Raw genomic sequence first — 23,112 nt, forward strand, 5'->3', positions numbered from 1 at the left:
ATTCTGAATGTGTGCTTTTCCAGACCAAGGACTCTTAAACTATACTGTCTACCAGTATAGATGACCTGTGACTCCTACACCTTGTAGCCCTCTGTCTTATGCAACATTTCCTATACTCTGATTTACACGCGTATTATTGTCTCTGTGCCAATGTGTGTGTGATTTAAAGTGCTCTGACACCCTACACTGGTATGCGTGGCGCTATAAAACTAAATCCGTCTGAGAGAGAGTGGTTTTAGAGACTTGAGAAGCACTGCTAAGTGGTGGTAGAGAGGGAATCCCTGGTAGATGTGGTCATTGAGGGACGCCAACAAACATTGTCACACAGGGCGCCACCAGTGCTAAAGCCGGCCCTGGGTAATTTCACCCTTTAGTAGCCAAATAGGAGAAGTCACTTCTCCTTGCTCTGGTGCTGCTTATGTCTGGAATGTGTGCAAGTAAGAGTCTAGCCAAGCAAATGTGTATGGAAGGCTTCTGAAGTCTGAGGTGGTATTGATGTATACTGGGCCAGTGATGTGTAAGGCTTTGAATATGTGTGTCAGGAGTTTGAAAAAAACTATGGATGGTTAGTGAAGCTGGTTGAGGTGCAGGGTGTGTGCTTTTTGTGATTTTGAGGGAGGAGGCTGCCTACTGCATTCTGGATGATTTGGAGTCATCTGCTCAGTTGAGTAAGGGAGTAATTCAGTGTCAGGGAAAGGGTGGCGCCAATGGGTTTGAGTCCATCGGTGAAAATGAAGTGAGAGGATGTGTGTCTGTCCTACATTGATCATCTGGCTTCAAACGAAACGATATCCCCATGAACTCAACCTAGCCTAAGTTTTTCCTATCCGTTAATGTCTCTGTCTTCATCAAAGTCCTGACAAATTCTATATACTTGCCAAGTGAACTTATACTAACCCCTTCCTTCGCAGCTCAAGAAATCATGTCTTTCATGCGCCTTCAGTATACTCGCTCTGCTCAATCCAACTCATTCCAGTTTATGGATGCAAGTTTGGAATGTCCGAGAATGCCTTCAAGGCCTACATTCCTCGGGCTGAGTAACATAACTTCCTTTGAAATTAAGGCAAAGATGCTGGGGAATATTGACTTAGGGCTACATGTAGGTGGTTAATTACCGGTCGGTAACGCCGAAATTCGGTAAATTTCAGCGTTACCGACCGGTATTTAGGCATTTGAGATGTAGGGGGCATTCGGTATTAAGGAATCAGTAAATACTGAATCCTTAATACAGATTCCTTATGGCCATGCATTTAAGGAATCGGTAATACCGATTCCTTAAATGCAATGTAGGCAATACTTAAAACAGTGCACTTCAGCCTTAAGGAATCCTATTTACCATCAAATCCAAGTTAGTGGTAAATAGCGATTTCCTTTCAAAAAGCACTTTTTTGCTTTTTGAAATGTGCCATGTGGCAAACATCCATGTCCTTAGGGCATGCATGTGTGCCACATCTGCACACATGCACATTTCAGTAGTGCAACAAGGTGTCCTTTGGACACCCTGGCACCCTTGAAATACCTCCCGGTATTACCGATTCGGTAATACCGAATCGGTAATACCGAATGTCCTCACATTCATTCCTATGGGCCTCCAGGCCCATAGGGATGAATTGGCAGTTTTCCTTATTATCGAATCGGTATTACCGATTCAGTAATAAGGAATGTTAACGATTCAGTATTTTTTACTGAATCATTACCTACATATGAAATACCGATTCCTAAATACCCAATCAATAAAATTTGGTATTTAGGAATCGGTATTTCCAAGTTACCTACATCTAGCCCTTAGTTTCCTAAAGTAATAAGCCAAATGAAGGTCCCATAGGACAAATTCCCAGACACATACTTTTGCTTTGCAAGTATGAAGTTACTAATGGAGTTTACAAGTAAAAGTGACGTGAATGAGTGCCACAGAGCATTTGTTTGACTTATTAAACTTACTCTGGTTTTCGTGAGCAATCAGGGTGGTCCTTGTGTTGTATACATGAGTTCTCTAAAAAGCACTTCCAAAACTAGTCAAGACTTTACGTTTTTACCACTCAGGGCACTCAGTGACAACGTGGCTTATTTCCTGTCCACCATTATGTGTGGTGTAAGGACTATAATGTACTTTACAATTGGAGAACAGAACATCTACCATATTCTGACGGTGGATAAAGGTCTCGATCAGGCCACAGAGGAAAATAAATTCTACAGCTGCTTGCCTAGTGAAGTAGTGGGCCATGTAAGGTAGGTATCTATGTACAGCCATCAAAAGGTTACCTTACAACAGCGCCACCTCAGTCAATTTCATTATGCTTCAATTTTATATGGTACAACATAAAGCAAGTAGGAACACAGAAGGCTGGCTGAGATGAGCACTGGGGTCAGTACGCACAACTCTACTGCCTCTTTCCTTGCTTAGAGCAGACTTTACAATGATGATATGGTCTAGTCTTTTTTGCTGTTTCAGAATGCGGTAAGTAAAGTGTCGATCCTTCAGCCTTCGTACATTGAGAATACAAAACACCTGCTCAATGTTTTAAAAGACATCAATTACAACCCAGAGGAAGAACTAATAAGAGGATTGGATATAGAAGTCCTTTATACTAGCATACCTCAAGATGAGAGTTTGAGAGCTGTAAAGGGCCTTTGAGACAGCAGCCATGTGAATCTGCAGCACCTATTGATTTTATATTCTTACTGGCCAAATTAGCCTTGAAAAGAAATTATTTAGAATTTGGAGGCACGCTCTATGAACTAAAACACAGGACTTCCATGGGAAGCTTGTTTGCTCTTAGCTTAGCAAGCCTCTGTGTCCTTCATTTTGAGACTAATTACATCTATGCAAACAATCCCTTTCATGAGTAGACCAGGTCATGGCAACCATATATATATGAGATTCTCATAATATGGCATGGAACATCTGGAAGAGTTAGAGAGTTCCTCAGATGGCTTAATTCTAAGAATTCATTATTTAACTTTAACATGACATATAACAACTGTGATTTACCTTGCCTTTACCTTTTGATAGGAGCATCAGAAGGGACATTGGTCACCAAGGTCTATATGATACCAACAGACAGAATCAGTTTTCCTATGATTCGTTAGGGCACACCTAGAGCATTAAGAGAGAATCTACTGGTCGGGCAGTTCTATACATTAGAAGAAACTGTTCTAGCCTCCAAGATTTTAAATTAGAGGCTCAAACACTGATCGAGAGAGTAAAGGTTGTACATTATCCTGTATATGTGATACAGAAGGCAGAGAAATTTACCAGATATAGGGAAAGGGACAGGCCTGGGTGGAAGCGACAAAAAAAACTCTGTGGAGTTCCGCAAGTGGCAGAGTGCAGTGCAAATTGCCATTTGCACTGATGTTCCTGCCACTCAGGTTGAAATTCTACCCAAGCAGCAGCTTGTGCTTGCTAACTTACTGTTCGTGAGCCCGGAAAAACTCTGCAGCACTATGCGAAGTTGAGTTTTCTGCACTTCACGAGCTCTGCGGAGTGCAGAAAACACTGCAAACACAGAGAATGGAGTGGAGTTCACTTCCTAGGCCTAGACAGGGACTGCCCCATGACAGACAGATATAAACATGACAACGAACACATGGTATGTGTGACAACCTACACAAATGTTTTAAACAAATAGAAAAATATTATCAGCAAACACTGGGGTATATTGAATAGCAACAACCTCTTCTTAGAAAGACCCTCCTTTTCATTCAAATGTAACACAAGCATAAAGAACATATTAGTAGGTGTGGATGGAAATTTTAATTCTGCCAGTGGAATTGGAGGAATGTAGTAGTTCTGTGGTACTCTCGTAACACAGAATTACTAATAAAGTCCCCCCTCCTCTCTGCTGGTGGAATTATCAGCACTTTATAATTATTTTCATACAGTAAACGTTTTTCTCTTCCTGCACCACTATTGTGTCGTCACTCAAGAGGGCATGGCTTAATAGCTTCTATGCGCCACATGTGGGTGTTTACAGCTGGGTAGACGGTGGTCGCCAGGAATTTTAGTGCCTCTTTGTTCCATGCTGTCAGTGCTACTGACATTTTGCACCCCACATGCCACTGTGCATCTCGGTAGCTTCGGGAGAGCTGTGTGTGAAGCCGGATGGTGGGGGGGCGGTACAAAGAGCAGCACCAATGGCCCTTGAAGGGGGAGGCAGCAGGTATGCACAGGAAAGGGCAGAAAGGAGGCCAACCTAACAGTTAGAGGGGAGATATGAATTCCATGTGGTTAAAGAAAATGACTGTCCTTTAAAGATGGATTGTTTCTGTTGAAGGAAAGAATGGGACATCTGGCTCCCCACAAACGAGGGGGAGGGGGGAATGCGGAAGGGAATTCAGAGTTAAAAGGTAGAATGGTTGCTTCTACAAATTATAGATGTTGGGCTAGCAAAGTGCATGAGTTTTGGTGCAACTATATACCCTGTTTGGGTCCAGGTGTAATCCTGGTTTCCCTGGGCTCTCTGGGGGTTCATCAAATTTTACTTTTGTTACAATGTTTCGATAGCGCAAACTTAACCCGAAGGTATTGGAGCACTTTACATGAGCATCAGTTACTTTACACACAAGAACACATTCATTTTTTAATTGGAGGGATGACAGTAGGCATCCTCCACCATTCACTCATTCAAGAAATGCTGTTATAGATTTTCACTACCCCACTGGGTCACATAGCTTCTCTATAGTTTGAAAATAAAACAGTGCGCTAATGTATCTCATTGGCCTTGATTTTTCACATAAAGAATGAGAGTACATTATTACCTGTAGGTAAGGTAAAAGGAACAGCGCATTTTGTGCCTGCCATGGGAAAGCTATAATCCGTGCGAGATGGTTAATTTAGTAAGTTAACCAGTCAGAGTGAGCGAAATAAGGTAACATCAATTATGTGGCTATAAATGTTAGCCCACCATCTGGATGCTTATCTCCTGGGATATGGAGCCCCCCTCATGTAGCCCTCCTTCTACCACAGTCCACCCAGTCATACTACAATAATGATCACAGGACTGCAGCTGAAGTACCGAAAGTAGGCCCCACTGTATGATATTATTAAGTCGGAAGCCGAGGTACTGTAGCTTTCAGTTGGCAGCTAAGCACATTTGGGTGGTTTGATCAGGCTACTAAAGAGTTTATGATGTGACAGATGTTTCACTACACTATTGTGAAATTAATATATTATGAGAAGAAATTAGATGTACCTTGGAATCATTGCCATTATGACTCAAGCCTTCTGGTGATGCACTAAATGAGAGTTGTGGCGGCAGGTGATCCAGTGGCTCAGAGACAGGAAGACACACTACAGGAGACTTGAGTGACAATGTTTTACAGTTCCAGGGGGTGAGAAATCTGAGCCTCTGCCTGCATGTGTTATCCCTCCTCATGTATGATTAGGTATAGGCAGAACTCAGCAGACTTTACGGAGAATTTATGTACCTGCAGAATCCGCAGAGTAAAACTCCACAAATCCTGGCCACCCCTGCATATTAGTCAATACGAGACCTACAAGTAACATGCCGGGGGAATAAAACACACTCTAAGACCTTCCACCTGCCAAAGGACATTTTCCCTGTGGCCACTGTACAGTTTGCTCATACACCACAAACACAGATACTCTGGATCTTGGCCTCGGTATTTTGTGGGAATGAAAAAAATATACCAAATGTAATTCAAGCAACACACTTTGTATGATGTGACCTAAGATGCAGAGTAATGACCATCAGAAAGGTTTGCTTGAGAATTGCAGAACATTGTAGCACAATTAGATATCAGAGAAGCACAACCAGAATGGCAAACCACTGTATATTCAAAGGGCACAACAAAGCAGGTATAAAATGGACAGTACTGGAGAAATAGAGAATGACTCAGAACACCACTAGGACCCTAACAATATGGGAGCAGAGATGGGTGTACTAAGTATTCAATGAGCAATGATTATGGTGCAACAGTTTAAGATTGTACTATATACTCTCCTTACTAGTAATACAAAAAGAGAGACCATATACCTGGGGTACAATTTCACGGCTTAATCGTGGCACACATTGCTATGGGAGTGTGTCATATATATAGTATTGCCAGGATATGCTTAGCACTGTTCTTAGACACCATACCAACCCATCCACGCATTTGTGAAAATTATTTTTTTAATGATGTAGCATACATCATGGTGGAGGATTATGACAGTAGTTTCTTAACATACTACACAAAACGCACAGTTTATACATTGTACAAATGTCCTATGAAAATCAGATGTTTGTAGGATATATTCCGCCCAACTCCTCATTTGTTCCTCTATATAATATATTCTTCTATAAATACATTAATCTCTTCAACACTTACCACATATTAAGGCAGAAGAATATGATATTGGATCTTTATCATATAATAAAGGTTGCTAAATGAACATGCTTAGTACAAATTATTAAGATTCCACATAGTTTTGCTGTCTGACTCTAAATGGAAATATGTCCCCTTTCGTTTGTCACCTTCCTGGACATTTTATCGGTTTGCTGCATCCTACTCACAGTGATCACATTTGAAGGCCACACAAGATTTCTGGCCAAAGATTTGAGAACATAACTTTGTTCCCCAGATGTTCCCCTCCCAAAAACACACATACATAGACATTTAGGAGTATCTGCACATCTTTAGGAGCAATTGTATTCAATTTTAAATTTGATTGTGGCTGTGGTGGGTGGTCTGGAGTTGCAGGAGGGGCCTATTTTTTTGCATTCCATTTTCTTTCTTTTAGAAGGGGGAAAAGTTGTACATTTAAGTACATTTTCTGCATCTTTGTAAAATTTGCAGTATTCATTTATTTTACCATGTCACGTAGTCTGCCCACAAGCCATCCAGCCAGTACTTGGCATTGAGTGCCGCCTGTCATAGCTCTCTTTGGCCATAGGCACATATCAGCGTTTACTTTTTTAAGGATTATGGCCTTTCTTCCTACACTCACCTCCCTGCCACAGGTGTCTCATATTACAGGCAGATAAAGCAAATGTTTAAATCTGTATGTTGTTGTTATCCTATATGGAACATTATCATATGGTTTGGATTGGAATGGATACACTATTGTTGTCAATTACTTGTAATAATCTCACTATCGTCTGTATGAATAATTCAGACTGCCAAAAATGCCACGTTTCACTGAATGCTTTTCATGTTTGTTTGCTTAGGTGGACATGAGACATCACACACAGTGCACAGTAGAGCTTGAAGATGGTGTCAAAGAATGGTGTTTCAGCCAAGAAAGTCACCAGTAAGAAAAAGAAGCAGATTACTACATGGTGCTGGGCCTCAATTTCTGAGGACTCACTTGAAATGGTATGTACTATCTAGAAGTCTAAGATCCACACACACTAAACTTCTGCAAACACCCAGGTTCAAGAAGGCACACTTCCTACTTTCTGCTAGGGACAGTCAAGACTTGGAACCTACTCCAGATCGCCATAAATTGCAGCACATTGCTTTTTTCTTTTAGAAAGGCGCTAAAAACCTGGTTCTTTTCCAATTAACTCACTTTGTACACTACTCCAGCAACCGTCCTGACCCATCGGTCCTAGTGCCAAGATGCCCCCCCCCCCCCGGGTATTTGTGCACTGTACAAATGCACTAATCAAATCAATCAAATCAAATTAACACCACTGGCGTACTGCCCTCCAACTTTTTCAGGAAACATGGTGTGGTGTTGCATGGCACCAAATGCTCTTCAAACTTTCTTCAGTGCTGAGACATGCCGATATCTGTTGCCTAACCCCCACAAAAGATATCCAGTGTGTAGTGATACACATGTAATCAGTTGCGTGACACCTGGTCCATATGTCTGCCGTCAGAAGGATAGTGTGAACAGCACTCTGCTGCAAAGCTTGTCCAACCAATTGCAGCACATCATGATGAACCCCTGGAACAGCAACTCTGGCAAAATAGGTTTGGCTGGGAACCTGTATTTTGGGCAGATGGCAGCCGCAAATTCTAAAAATTCCAGTCCTTTCACAAAAGAAAAAAGGAGGACCTGCAACGCTAACATCTTAGCCAACTTCCCATTCTACAATCCTGCCATTGGATGGTTGCATTCACAGGGCCCGTCCTGCCTAAACATGCCCGTAATAATAGTTTGGATTTTTTTGTGTGGTGCAAGTGGCACAGGTGACTTCCATAAAAATCCAGGAGATGGTAGCCTCAATTAGCATCTTGGGGGAATCACTGTATGCTGTGGTGTTTGTATCTGAATCTTATGCCATTTGGAGGTTGCTGATGCTGGTGATGCTGGCCTACTGCAGAGGACAGGGCTGCTCTGTGTAAAGCTGTCATCCTCTTATTCCTCATCACCTTCTTCTAGCTCTCTAATCAAACCTGCTTCCCTATCTCAACACCACCACCAACACCAGCTATATTTTTACTGTGCTCCTCTCACCAGATTGCATGATGTTTTTTCATGTGGGTCGTTTGGTCTCTAGTACCATAGTCTGAACCAGACTTACCTCAACGAACACTCTCTAGAGGTGGGTGGGTATGTTGTTTGCCTCTCTGCAGGGCATACTTTGACTGAGGTAGTGGTCGATGCAGGTTTCAGCGGAGGCCTTACAAATATGGAAGCTGGCGGTAGTTGTGCCGGAAACCAGTGCCAAATCCATCTGAGCAGGTTGAATAGGAGGGGTAATCTTGGTGTCCTCTGAATCGCCTTCCATATTAACAATCACTGGATTGTCCTCATCACTGTCACTTTCCATAACTCTAAGTCTTGGAAGACTTTAACAACAAAGTGTTTGAATTGCTGCAAACCAGAGGTGTCAGAATTGGATTTGGTGCCATGGACAATGGCAGTGATATAGTCAAGGCCATGGCTGATGGTGGATATTTCAGGGTCCTGTGTTTGGTGCATTGCATCAGCCTGATTGTGCAGGACTTTCTAAAAAAAAAGAAGACATATTACCAACATACTGCTCACCTGCAGAAGAATCTGCTCTCATTTCAGTAATTCTTTTAAAGCCTAGAAGAGGTTGAAGATCATTCAGTCTGTTATAAAGTACGTGTAAAGCCCTCATACAGGACTTGCCAAAATGATGGAACCTATTACATGTTGCAACGTCTGTTTGAGCAGTACAGGCCCATCACAGAAATTTGAAAGTTATTATGGGGCATATCATCAAGGTGGCGAAATAAAATTATTGCTGCTTTTGCGTCCGTGTTTGGGAGAAAAGTGGCAATAATTTTATCGCCTTATCAGCAAAGACACGCTATCACGTGTTTTGCTGACTTAGCGCCTGTTACATCAGCGCCCAGCTTTGCATCGCTGATGAGATGCAAAGTAGGCGTAGCACACAGATATTTCCAGGAAAATGTCGCTAAGTGACATTACTCCTATTATCAAATTGAACGCTAACCTGTGCTGCGATGATAAAAGGAGTGCTAACTGCGCTCATCGCAGGTTTCTTTACGCCTGATTTTCCTTTGACTAAACAATGTTAGCCAATGGGTGGTGGATTATAGGACTGAGATCACCTAGCCCTATCAACAAGGTATCGCCTGTCCCTGTGTGTTTATCGCTGGATTTCCAGCAATAATTGCACCTTTTTTCAACTATTGCTGGTTTATTTATTACAATTGAGATAAGCATTGCTGATAGCACGCTATCTCGGCGATATAAACCAGCGATAGCCGGCGATAATTATCCTCGCGCTAAGTGCGCTTTCCGATAATTTTTGCCAGCTATTGCTGATATGCCCCTACATTCTTTCAAAGAAGAGCAGTGCATCTGGGAAAAGCATTACCATGGAGATGGTCAAGTGGGCCACCAAAAATAGAGTTACCCGAGGTAGACCAAAAGGGACCGGATAGTCATCACTTACAAAAGTTTCCCTCATGTGCTGTATTACTGACCTCAAGTACTATACACTGAACCAAGTCACACACTCCAATAATGAATATCTGGCAAATCTATTTAATTAAAATACATTTATTTCATACAGTACAAAAAAAGATCTTTTTAATTTCATTATTTAAAATTTGTTAAAAATCATCATGACAATTCATCTAATTATCAACAATGCGTATTGTCAAAACTTTTCTTAAAACTATACAGTTGTCTAGTTACAACACCAATTTTATAAACATAGTAAAAATTGTGAGAATGCAGCCCTGGGCACACGTAATAGGGTTATAACAATGGTTGTAATGTCTCGCTTTGTACGAATGTGTGTGGTCAACACCAGTTTGTTATTCAAATGTCTTTAATATTTTGATAGAGCAAAAACAAGCAACCAGCCAACACGTGTTTCGTCACATAGGGGAAGTAAACCTGTGACTTCTTCAGGGCGGTGTGGCGATGCAGGAGATATTTTGATGTCGCGAGGCCGGTGATAATTCCAAACCGGCAGTGGAGGTTCAGTGAGGAGCAAGTCGGGGTCGACTTCTCAGTTTCTTGTGGTAGAGGGAGGAGGCTCAATGTGGCTGGCACCTCCGGATTGTTGAGTAGCCAGGGCGGTGTGCCCACTAAGTGCTCGTAGTTCTCAATGGGAGTATGGACCGACCTGAAGTAATGTGTAGACATGACGGTTGAGGAAACAATGACATTGAACCATAGGCAATGAGTTAAGAGTGGTCCAGTGTCTCTGGGAGGTTAATAAGGCGGGTGCGCCGTTATCACGAAGTTGTCTCAATTTTGTCTGGAGGCCTGGGGGGAGACACTGGTGCCGTCTTGGGATGCAATTCCCACTCAGTCTGAAAAAATCAAATGTTCTCAAGTAAGTTACATGAAGGCTTATTTAATCATGAGAATGGATCATTAGTAAGGCGAAATGAACAATGAGTTAATTATCTTTAGGATATCATAAAGGATAATATTTGAAGAAAACATATCCCTAAAAAGGTGCAAGGCAAATTAAAATATTTCTGCACGTTCGGAATTTACTATCTGAAACGAGTTTAGGTGAGATTCCAGATTTTTACTTTTTAATTTTAACTAAAAGTAAATACTGTAACTAAGGTTTTCCAATGTACTACCAACCTGGTCTCAATGAACATCAAATTCATTCATTATAATTACTATATGCTGACGGAGGGTGTGCACTGAACCAACAGAGTCTAGGTTTATAAAAAAAAAAAGTATTGCATTTTATTCTTTATTTTCAGATCTATTGTCTGTATTTTATAAATTCTATGAAAAAATTGTGAAATTTGAATAAGTCCTGAAGAAGGTAGCAAGAAAGATCCACCGAAATGCTGCGTCGACACATTGTTCTTTGATACAATTTTTTCTATGTTTATAAAATTGATGTTGTGACTAGACAACTGTATAGTTTAACCCCTTCGGTGCTCACGACGGAACCCGGCCGTCAAGCGTCACGGTGGGCGTGTGCGCACGACGACCGAGGGCCATCCAAATCCCGCCCACTCGTTAATTCTCCAATACAGTGGGAGAATTAACACTGCGCTCAAGGGGTTAAAAAAGTTTTGATCAGCACACATTGTTAATAATAATAATATGAATAGTCATGATGGTTTTTAACAAACTGTAAATAATGAAATTAAAAAGATCTTTTGTAGTGTATGAAATAAGTTTTCTTTTAATTAAGCAGATTTGCTAGATATTCATTATTGGATTGTGTGACTTGGTTCAGTGTATACTACTTGAGTTCAGTAACACGGCACATAAGGGAATCTTGTTTTTTGTAAAGATGGTCAAATGGGGGACAGTCAAATGACTTACACAAATGCTACTTTCTTTTGAGATTTTCACACAGGAAGTCAGCAAGAATGACAGCACAATGAGCAAAGCAAACCCGGTATTGCATCTGTTTCAGGGCCAGTTAAAGGTGTCACAAAGGCTCACAGTGTGAACAGAGAAGCATATGAGTTTGTTCAGAGCTTAATCCTTCTCTTGGCTATTAATACAAGGGTGCAAGGAGAGATCATGTTCTCCACAGAGAATCTAAGCCACAATGCTTGATCCACAGTACAAAAAATACTGGCCTCTTTCATTCCTTTTTAAGAAGGGAATGTTTCAGAATCCAAGACTTGGATTGTTAAACAAGGAAGAGTTCTGGAAGAAAAATGTCTGGAAGCCAGTGTCCTACGCAGAGAAGTTCTGGTGTGCAGCCTTCAACCTCAAGAGAGGGCATTGCTGTTGTCTCACAACAGCCAACATCAACAACACCAGCAATAGAAGGATTGAACCCGACCTCTGCAATGGCTTGGTTTCAATTGGCAAGACTTTAGTCATGTGCAAATGCAAAGGCAACAGAGGTCGAACAAGAAGCAGGGCCAATGACCATTCAAAAGATGGTCCAAGACTATCTAGATGATCAAAACCTATTGATTTGGGAAGCTACACCAAAGGGCAGAGCTCAGCAGGCTGTCAATAAAGAACTTAAGTTTTTCCTTCAGCCAGTGTGTCTGCTAGGAATGTTTTCAGTGCAGCTGACTCAGTTGTCACAGTCACAAGGACCAGCCTCTGGCCTCAAAACATGGAGAGAGTGACTATGATTAAAATGAACCAACACTTCCTATTACAAGATTATACTGTTAATGAAACAGCACAGGAGGAGGAGGAAGATAATTGGTCAGAATTATGTGCATAAGTTAACCAACTCCTGTGTAAACCCCTGAGTTTAAGGATGAATGCTACTTCCCTGCCTGAGTAGGCCACAATAGAACCGTCATATTATTGTTGAACTGCTTTGCAAAAAAAAGGGATATAGCTAGAGGACCATTTATATATTTGGTATATGAATTATGCAGCTGCATCATTTATTCACATGTATGAACTGGATTGGAGTTGAACCAGTGTGCACAGAAGAACCCCTCCATTCACTGAAAGTACATGAAAACCATGCCTCCCATCCATATTCTTCTTTTCTTTATTCTCTAGCTGGGCTGTCCCAGTTCAGAGCATTAATTTACAAGACTGCCATTGTTTGTTGTTTGATGGGTGTTGTTCAACTAATTTGAAAACTTGATGTTAAAAATGTGCAATGTTTTGGGGGATAATGGGTTCTTCGACCTGCGTATGATTGCCTCTTCGACATATAGCTAGATTTCTTGCATGGTCCACTCATGGCTGTTCTTTTTTTGGGGGGTTCTTAAGGGACCAGACCAGTCAGTTTAGTTAACAAATCCACACAAAATCTCAAATAATTTTGCTCTTCCTGTTCATCAACAGCCGTACACTATAATTGTATATCTCTTAATATCATTTGGGTCAAGAGTTAGATGGAGTCATGACTTATAGTCATGACTTAGGGTGGGACTACCTCTATAGCTAGAAGAACGAAGTTGTGAACAATGCCTATCTACTTCAAAGAGAAACCAACATGCCTCATAGAGACCTTCTCAGCCCTGTGGTCTGGAGAGATGTGCATTGCTTTGGTAAATGCTGAGTAGTGTGCTGGCTCATATGTCAAACTCCTCTAATCAAGTGGTTGTGGTCAGGGGGACAGTAATTGAAGACAGACATATCACATGATGGACGCATTCACTAAATGTTATGAAACTTGTGAGATTGATCAGCCAGGTACATGCAGAAACTTGTCTCGGATTAGTCATAACATTGCTCTCATAGCTCAGTTAATCACACACAAGTCATCATGATTACCGCACTCTATGCTCTTTCTCTGCCTCTAAGCCTACTTCTTAAGAAGCTTACCTTTTCCTGGACCCTACAATATCACCATTTAATGTTTTACAAGGCACTCCTTCTCTTCTTCTGCACAAAAGCTCCATAGCACTCCTGCTTACCTTAATGGGCCAGTTCAGCCATGCACCCAAGACAAACATTCTGTGAAAAAGAATGTAGATGTACCACCCAAGTTGGTATTTTTATAAAATATCCTTTTTCTTTTAACAATAATAATTATTAGAACTGTGTGGATACACTCCTCGCTAATTTGTATTTTTCAAACCTAGATGAAAGACCAATTATATAATAACTTGGGTCTCTGGGGCTGAAGGACTGTTTGCAATGCATTTATTGAACTGTGTCACTTCTTCATTTCCTTCCACAACAGATTTGATGATGATGTGCAGCTCATTGACCTGATGAATATTCTTGTTGTGTAGTGAATGCCTTTGTCACACCTTTCCCCAACTCCCCCATCCCATTCATTTATCAACCCCCTAACCCTCTTCTCCCAGGCGGTGTGACTTACAAATTTACACCATAAATGGATCACACACTTGGTGGGGCAGATGTGGTGAAAATTACACCAACTCACTAGGGGATCTGCTTACCTGAACAATATCCCAAGCCAGCCCCACTTATCCACCCAGGTCTGAAAGAGATAACATCATCAAAGTGCGAAGTTAGAACAATGCCTTTTCTATGATAGATAGTATTAGTGTGCGCTATCTGGCCTGATTCACGAAGGGAAAGTTGCACATTTGTTGTAAGTTTACTCTTGCAGTTTAACTGAACTACCAGAACTTTACCATTACAAGTAGTAAATAACATGTAGTAGTAAGTGGAATTCCTTTTTATGTGATAGGGATTATTTACTACTGGCAAAGTTACTAACTGTAAAGTTACTTAGGGAAAAGTTACACATTTTTAACGTACACTGCAAGAGTTAGTAAACTAACACCAAAAGTGTAACTGTACCTTTCTGAATCAGGCCCTCCCTGTTTTAATTGCAAAATCTATACAACATGGAGTAACAAAACCTTCTCCTTAGTCCTGACTCCTGACTTGCGCAATTTGTAAGTTGAATTAAAAAAAAAAATAGAGTGCAGATTGCTTAGAAGTTACTAATGCTAGTTTTTGTAATTCGAGCTTGTTGTCATGGTGGTCTTGTCTCAGTCTTTGATAACCCACCAACTCTGTATTTTCTTTCAGTCTTGTTGCCTGTTGGATATTTTTTCTGAATAACTAACAGCTTGGAGTTCACCTCACTTGAATAGGTGGTAGAATAACCTTGCTATGTGATGTCTTCCTTTAAGCACAAGAACACTAATACTACCACCTTTAATAGAAAGTCCCTTTTGGGAAACCCTGCAATAAGTTTTGGGAACAATGCACGAGGTACCATTGCTTAATCAATTCAGGTAAGAACTTGAAGAATTATTTAATAATATAGTAGTGAAGTTGTCTTTTGGAAGGAGCGATAATGTTACATTTTTCTGTATGTTGACAGACCCCTTAGTGGTCAAATTTTTACATATGGTAGGACAGGGGCAGTTACTACACTAGCTCTATACTATACAGCATACTTTATTTCTAGATGGGTGATGCAAATCCTCACCAAGTGAAGCAGAAACATATTAGTCACTTTTCTGTTCCCAGATACTGCCCCTATGGTAATGGGGTATACATAATTGCTGGACTGCAGGAAGTGGTAAGTAACCTACCGAAGAATAAATACATGGCAAGGGACTTCAGGTAGGGAACGTCTAGAGGAAAATCTATGTATAATGTGTGACAATTTCAGAGGGCAGCTCTGTGTCGCACAATTGTGTCAACAATGCTATACTATGCCAACTAGCAATGGAAAGACAGACAATTATGACAAAGGAAAAAAAGTAAATCTCATTTATTTTTACATTTTTCAAACCAATCCTCTCCACCCACTACAGGCCCATCATCCCTCCGCAAGCTAAAAAATTGCCAAAAAGTCCAAACCCCTTTCCCCAATTTTCCTCCCTTCACACCCTCTCCACTCACAACATGCGCTCCCACCAAAACAAAAAATCAATAAAAAAGGTCTCTGGTTTGATAGTGCACTAAAATGGCGCACCCATTTGGAGGCTCAAAAGGCAAAAGCATTCTCATCCACTTGTGGGCTAAAAAAGTTTAATAAAGAATATGGAGACATGACACACAAACCAATGATAAAGGCATTTGAAGCAATGATCCCCCCCAAGTATTGTATGGGGCAGAAGTGTTATACTTGAGCGGTAAACATACGTGGGATCAGGAAGAGGGAAAAATTTTAAAAATGTTATTGTCTTTACCAAATTGTACAATGGTTCAAGCAATCAGAATGGAACTAGGGCTGATTTCTTGGAGTGTACAATCTCAAATGGCCCTAGCAAGATTCTGGAAGCTCCAAGACCCAGGAGTGACACCTAAGGTCTCACAATGGTGTGGAGAGGAAATCCAGACAAGCAATCTTGGCTGGGCAAAGGAGGTGAGAAAGACTCTCCAGAAAGTATCAGGGCGTCTTAAATTGAGACCTGCCCATAACTCCCTGATAGGCCACTTTACAAAGAAAACACTTAGGGAACAAGGCCAGTCGCTCTCAAGGGCACAGGACCTAAATTACATGCAGGAGAAAAAGTCAGTACAGTGGTTAAAGATCTCATGGGTAAATGAAGGCTGGTTCCCTTATCTGGAAATATTGCCTAACCAAGGGTTACGACATGAAATATTAAGGACCCGGGTTGGGATCAACCCCTGGAAGATAGATGGGAAATTAAAATCTGTACTGATTGCCCCAGAAGGTAATTGTAATTGTAAGTGTGGGCGTGGTATAAGAAACGATATGTTGCACATTTTGCTTGATTGCACATTTGTACAGGATTTAAGGAAATTGTTTTTACGTCCTATATTCCTATCACATAAGACATTTACACGTGCCCATGCGATAGGCTTACTAACAGAGATGCATTCGCTAGAAATTGCAATCGCATTGGGCAAATTCCTGAAGGCCGTAAAAGATTTTGGTAGGGAGATATCGAAGGATGGGCACTGATTTTAAGTTCTTTTAAGCCTTTTATAAAGTTTAAATCTGTCTTTTTATTCTTCCAGATATGTGGGTTTAATGAATTGTGTATCAGGAGGTGTTACCCTCTTTTAACCTTCTCTTTTTTCTTTTTAACAAATATGAATTTTAACTATTTATGACGTAGGAATATTTTGTCTGCTCGTACTTTGTCCGATTCTGTTTGCATTTTGTTTGTATTGTTTAAAAGACTATGGTCTAAATAAACAAGTTTCTCTCTCTCTCTCTCTCTCTCTCTCAATAAAAAAGGTATTTTGGTACATCCAGTTTGGTGATGTTGGCCATCTCCTTGGCCAAGTTCTGCTATCCAACCCAAAGCAATGCTGTCTTGTGGCTCAGGTATAAACCTTCCCATAGGACGCGGTGGAGAAGGCGTGATGTTGAGTCAGAGGAGGGGAGACTGGTGGTGGTGTTATACATGTCAATGGACCCCAGCTGTGGTTGGTGGCAGCATGGCTGAGTTGGAGGTGGGTCTGGCTGGTGGCCCAAGGAACTGAGGCCTGTGCCTCCTCCTCTTCTTCCTCCTGCACCACCAGCTAGCGATATCAGCAGCCACTGCCTCCAACTAAGGCGGTTGCTGATTATGGCCAGCTCCAGCATCAGTAGTAGCTATATCAAGAAAAGAAGAACAACAACTATAGTGAGTCTTCATTGACTTCAAATGCCATGGTTAGTGAAGTCACATTTCCTTGCATCATTGCAAGCCACTTATCATGCATTGTAAAATAAAATTTCCTGAATTGCTCTTCAATATTTCTACCAAGCATTCTAACATGGAAAATTGTTACAGTGCCAAAGTCACTAAAAGTGTTGCTCAGTCTACTCTCAAGGAGTAGTTTCACATCCACACCAATTACGCTGAACACTTGTTTTATGATTATGTCCACTACAGCACTCCTCTTTTCCTGTTAATATCAACAAAGGCAGTAGAGTGTTCTATTTTTCACATCACTATCAAAATGCAACCGAAGATCCTTAAATTTCTTACCATTGGCATCATCACTAAGCAAAAATTCTGTAAACGGTTGCCACATGCACTATAGGGCATTCATGGCCTCCAGGACTGAGAACCGCCGGCTAAATGACACATTTGTGATGACTCTTTCTTTGATGACACACAAAGCACAACTGAGAAATATTTGGGTTTTACAAAGAAACAGTGCATCAGAATGGACTACAAAGTCAATAGAATTCTTCATTAACTTTGAAGATTGGAAAGATTCTTTCAGCATACCCTCTAGTAAGTAGCAAAGATCTCTTAACGGGAAGCACTTCCGCTCAGGTTTGGATTTTGACAGGTCATCACACAACTTTTTCATATACGTAGCTGAATCATTGTAAATACAAACAATATCACTCAAATCTTCACAATAATAAGGGGAAACAAAGCGCTAAGAGTTGTGAATGCCCGGCACATGCCCTCCAATATACGTGGATAAGCTCGTAATTGAGCAGAGCATCAACACTACAAAGCCCATAATGCATCTTGACTTGCTTAAGGGAGTCTTCTGTATAAATAATAGAAACAAATGTAGGACAATTGTTTGCTAACCGTGAACAGGGACACTGTTTGTCCGAAACACGTAGGTGGGGAACCTACAGGAGAACTAAATTCACAGAATAATAATTGAGCGGTGTGCGGCGTCTTCTTTACTGAAGTCTTCTTGTTGGAAAATATATATATATATTTGGACATAGACATTGGGTACTATATGTGAATTTCTGTTTCCTTACCTACAACTGCTTTGACAAGATTCAACAGTGGTCTCTCTCCACAATTAGTACGTTATTTCAAATTGGCTTTTAACTACTGTCCTTACTTGCATTTTAGGCACAAACAATGTTGTTGCTGTACTACGTTTGATTACTAAAGATCCTTCCCCTTTTATTTTGCTGCATTGCATTTAACTATTTACATTATTGTGTAATTTGCACCAAAATGCATTTGTCACTTTATTTGACTATATATATAGTCGCGTAATTTGCACTTTGCATTGGCACTTTATAAGGGTATTTAAAATCAAAACCTAATCTTATTTATCTAGATTCTATTACTTGGGTTCATTTTTACGATATTACCTGCACAATGGCAATAATTTGCACAAATTACATCAGCACTTTACTGTAAAAATGTGTATATATATTTATACATGATTCTTATCATTTGCTTAAACTTGGTAACCCACATTTTCTATAGATTAGCGCAAATTGCACTTTATTGCTCATTTGCACATGGGTAAGGTTTAATCCATAATATTGCACTGGATTAATGTCAACTTCAGCAAAATACAACAGAGACGGACTATTTTAGCATTATATGCAGTCACTTTGCCTAGTTTGGAGTGTCAAGTGTCCACTTCAATATATAGTGGTTATACAATGTATCTTATAAAGATGAATATAAAGACCATCAAAATGTGAATTTTAACCATTTTGCTCTGTTTGAAACAGACCCTGGCAGAAATTGTTTGGAAAACAGACTACGAAGTACTATAAATGCAGTATGTCCTCACCCTCTATGATCACATGGTGTAATGCAAGAGAAAGAAGAAAAAAATGTAACTTGAAAAAAACTGTTGAGCACTGGGTATTTAACTGTGGTTGTTTTACTTACTGACTGTCTGTGAGCAAGGGCGAATGCCCGAAACGCGCCCGATTTTGTTAGACCCAGCTTTTAAATAAACCTTTCTGCCTTCAATTACGCTGGATTTGGGTGGTTTTCCATGGTCGTGTGAAACGGAGCTCTGGGAGGCTGGAGCTGTTGCATATATATATATATATATATATATATATTGGAAAACAAAGGAGGCGGCACAATCAGGATATCTTGGTTAAGCCTTTATTTCAAGACTATTCACCCCACCAACGCGTTTCAGCCTTACACGGCCTTGCTCACGGTTGGTTAGTCCCTCTACAGTGTTTATATTTATACTGACCCATAGACAGCCATTTATGAGGCATTATGGGATATGTAGTTTTTGTTACATTTTAGTGAAAAATTAAAAGAAAAGAAAGACTTGGCATGCTTATAATTTCAACATGTTATAAGTAACTTAATTAATGTCAAATGATACAGGGTCTAGTACCCTAGTCTTTTCATGATGTTGCCGGTTTTGTATTTAGAGAGTATAGGGTGTAGTACCCTAATTTCTGCTGAGGCTTTCAGTCCAGGTGAATATGCAGGTCTTCCCCAAAGTTCATCCCTCTCGGGTGTTTGGTGCGGAGTCTGATAATCATCCGCGACTCCATTTGTCGTAGTCTGCGGACCATATCTCCTCGACCCTGTATCATTTGACATTAATTAAGTTACTTATAACATGTTGAAATTATAAGCATGCCAAGTCTTTCTTTTCTTTTAATTTTTCACTAAAATGTAACAAGAACTACATATCCCATAATGCCTCATAAATGGCTGTCTATGGGTCAGTATAAATATAAACACTGTAGAGGGACTAACCAACCGTGAGCAAGGCCGTGTAAGGCTGAAACGCGTTGGTGGGGTGAATAGTCTTGAAATAAAGGCTTAACCAAGATATCCTGATTGCGCCGCCTCCTTTGTTTTCCAAAATTTTCTGGGTCAGGATCCGACCCCTAGGCAGAGCACACACTGCTGAGCGCGTCCAAAGGGCTGAAGGATCACTTTGTGTAACATATATATATATATTATATATATATATATATATATATATATATATATATATATATATATTACCTACTGGCGGTCGCCAGTAGGTAGTTATAGTTAGGATAATTTTCAATGTTAAATCTCAACATTCTATTTTGAATAACTTTGGCGCCGGTTGACGAATCTGCCTGAAATTTTCAGGAAAATGGTCTCATGGCGGTCCGGTCCTTCCCTGAAAGTTTGGGGGGGATTCGTCAAGCGGGGGCCGAGATAAAAGGGGGGTCCCAAAACGCGTTTTCCCCATGTTAATTTCCATAGGGCGGTCGATTTCACTTTTAGCCCGAACGGCTGAATGGATTTCCACCAAACTTGGCAAAATTGTAGGGACTGGTAGCCCGATGTGCCTTTGCTATGTCTCAAGATATGTGCTCCAGTGGATTTTGAGTAATTAAGGTTCAAAAAAATATATATATCTATAGCAGCGCTCCGGTAAGCGCACCGGTACGCGCACCGGGCGCGACACGCGACTTGCGCGGAGAAAGCTGATTGGCTCTGGGGTGTCTGTAAACATTCTAAACAGTCCGGAGCGGCCGCCATCTTGTGTCTCGGTAGGATCGAGACACAAGAGGTGGCCAAAACAAAGGGGGAAATGACCATAAGGGGGCAGAGTAGACCCCCCTTGACCCCCTAGGTTTGATGTGGGGGCCATAAAAGGGCCCCACGGGGCAAAAAAAAAAAAAAAAAATTTTTGATTTTCGCGGGGTGAGCGCCCGGTACGCGCACCGGTAAGCGTACCGGGGAGTGTACCATGGGGAAAAAGAATGACAGTTTTAAAAGTAGCTGATTAGAAAAAAAAATGTTTAGTTGTTTTTTTTATATATACACATACATATATATAAATGCATATGCACATATATATATGCATATATGTCTATATGTGTGCGTGTAGAGAGAGGTAGAGAGGTAGAGGTGTAGAGGTAGAGAGGTAGAGAGGTAGAGAGTAGAGAGTGAGTAATAGAGAGTAGAGAGTGAGTAGTAGAGAGTAGTAGAGAGCAGTAGAGAGAGTAGCAGAGTGAGTAGTAGAGAGTAGTAGAGTGAATAGTAGAGTGAGTAGTAGAGAGTAGTAGAGAGTGAGTAGTAGAGACTGAGTAGTAGAGAGTAGTAGAGAGTAAGTAGTAGAGTGAGTAGTAGAGAGCAGTAGAGAGTGAGTAGTAGAGAGTGGGAGAGAGTAAGTAGTAGAGAGTAGTGGAGAATATTCCAAAGTTTGGCACAGCACCACTTTCACAATGAGTCCAATCAAATCATATCACTAAGAGTACTTATTGAAGCGCTGAATCTTGGTGTATATTCAAATGCTTTTATTTTCCTTAAGTTTATGTACCACAGCCAGCCGAAACGTTTCGTTCTGTACAACAGAACTTCTTCAGGGCGTTCTTATTTCCTTCAAGTTATGTCGGTATCCCGTTGTCATATAACTAGATATTTCTTCCAAATGTTAGACGAGACATAAGTATATTCTTATTAAAAGTGACTAGGTATCAATTTTACCCACACAATTCGGGCAGACTTGAGTAATTTATAGCATCCTCAAAGTCAGTCTTTCAAAAATTCCAAAGTATAGGACATGATAATCCAAATCCAAATGTTTCTCAAGAAAAGTCATTTACAATCGTTCGGAATATCGGTGTTTGGGCAGATATGATCCAGGGACCCCCAGTATGCAAGGGGAATTAGTCCCCCCTCTGCAAAGGCGCCAGTGGCCTGCATTGCAGAGACGTGTAACAAGGGTGTGGCCTCATTACACTTCTCTGCAATGCAGCTCCCTCGTGCATACTGGAGGCTCCTGGTGGACTAGTTGACCCCAGGGACCCCCAGTATGCAAGGGGAATTAGTTCCCCCTCTGCAAACGCGGCAGTGGGCTGCGTTGCAGAGAGGTGTAACAAGGGGCATAGTCTCATTACACCTCTGCAATGCAGCCCCAGGCGCATACTGGAGGTTCCAGGTGGGCTAATAGGCCCCCAGGGGCCCCCAGTATGCAAGGGGAATTAGTTTCCCCTCTTCAAACATGCACGGGGGCTGCGTTGCAGAGAGGTGTAAAAAGGGTTGTGGCTTCATTACACCTCTCTGCAATGCAGTCCCCTGGCGCATACTGGAGATTCCTGGTGGGATTTCAGGTCTTATATAGTTAGGAATTAGCATTAAAAAAACCTTTGAAATTCACTGAAAAAACCACAGGTTTCACACCAGTTATAGTTAGGAATTAGCATTTAAAAAACCTTTGAAATTCACTGAAAAAACCATAGGTTTCACACCAGTTATAGTTAGGAATTAGCATTTAAAAAACCTATTAAATTCACTGACAAAACCAGTTATAGTTAGCTGGAAATTTTACTGATATAAAACCAATGAAATTCCACGTTATAGTTAGTTGGACTCACTATAACTTGCGCGTGCAATGCACTGCTGATGATGTCACATATTACATCACTCATGACATGGTCAGTGACATCACTCATGACATCACTGATGACACCATCCTTGTGACATAGTGACAGACCTCCTTTCACTGTAATGTAACCCTTGAAACACATATTCAAAAATAGAAACTGAAATTTTAAAAAAATGGAGATACCCATATCAGTTGCAACAAGCAATTCAGTAATTCCACCATCTATATGCACATCCAGTCATTCACCAACAGTTCTATATAGTCACTCATACATATACTCACTTATCATATGAAGTGATACACCTATACATCCTGTTACACACCGACAG

This window comes from Lissotriton vulgaris, chromosome 3_1 (assembly GCF_964263255.1).
Source record: "Lissotriton vulgaris chromosome 3_1, aLisVul1.2, whole genome shotgun sequence".
Taxonomy (NCBI): domain Eukaryota; kingdom Metazoa; phylum Chordata; class Amphibia; order Caudata; family Salamandridae; genus Lissotriton; species Lissotriton vulgaris.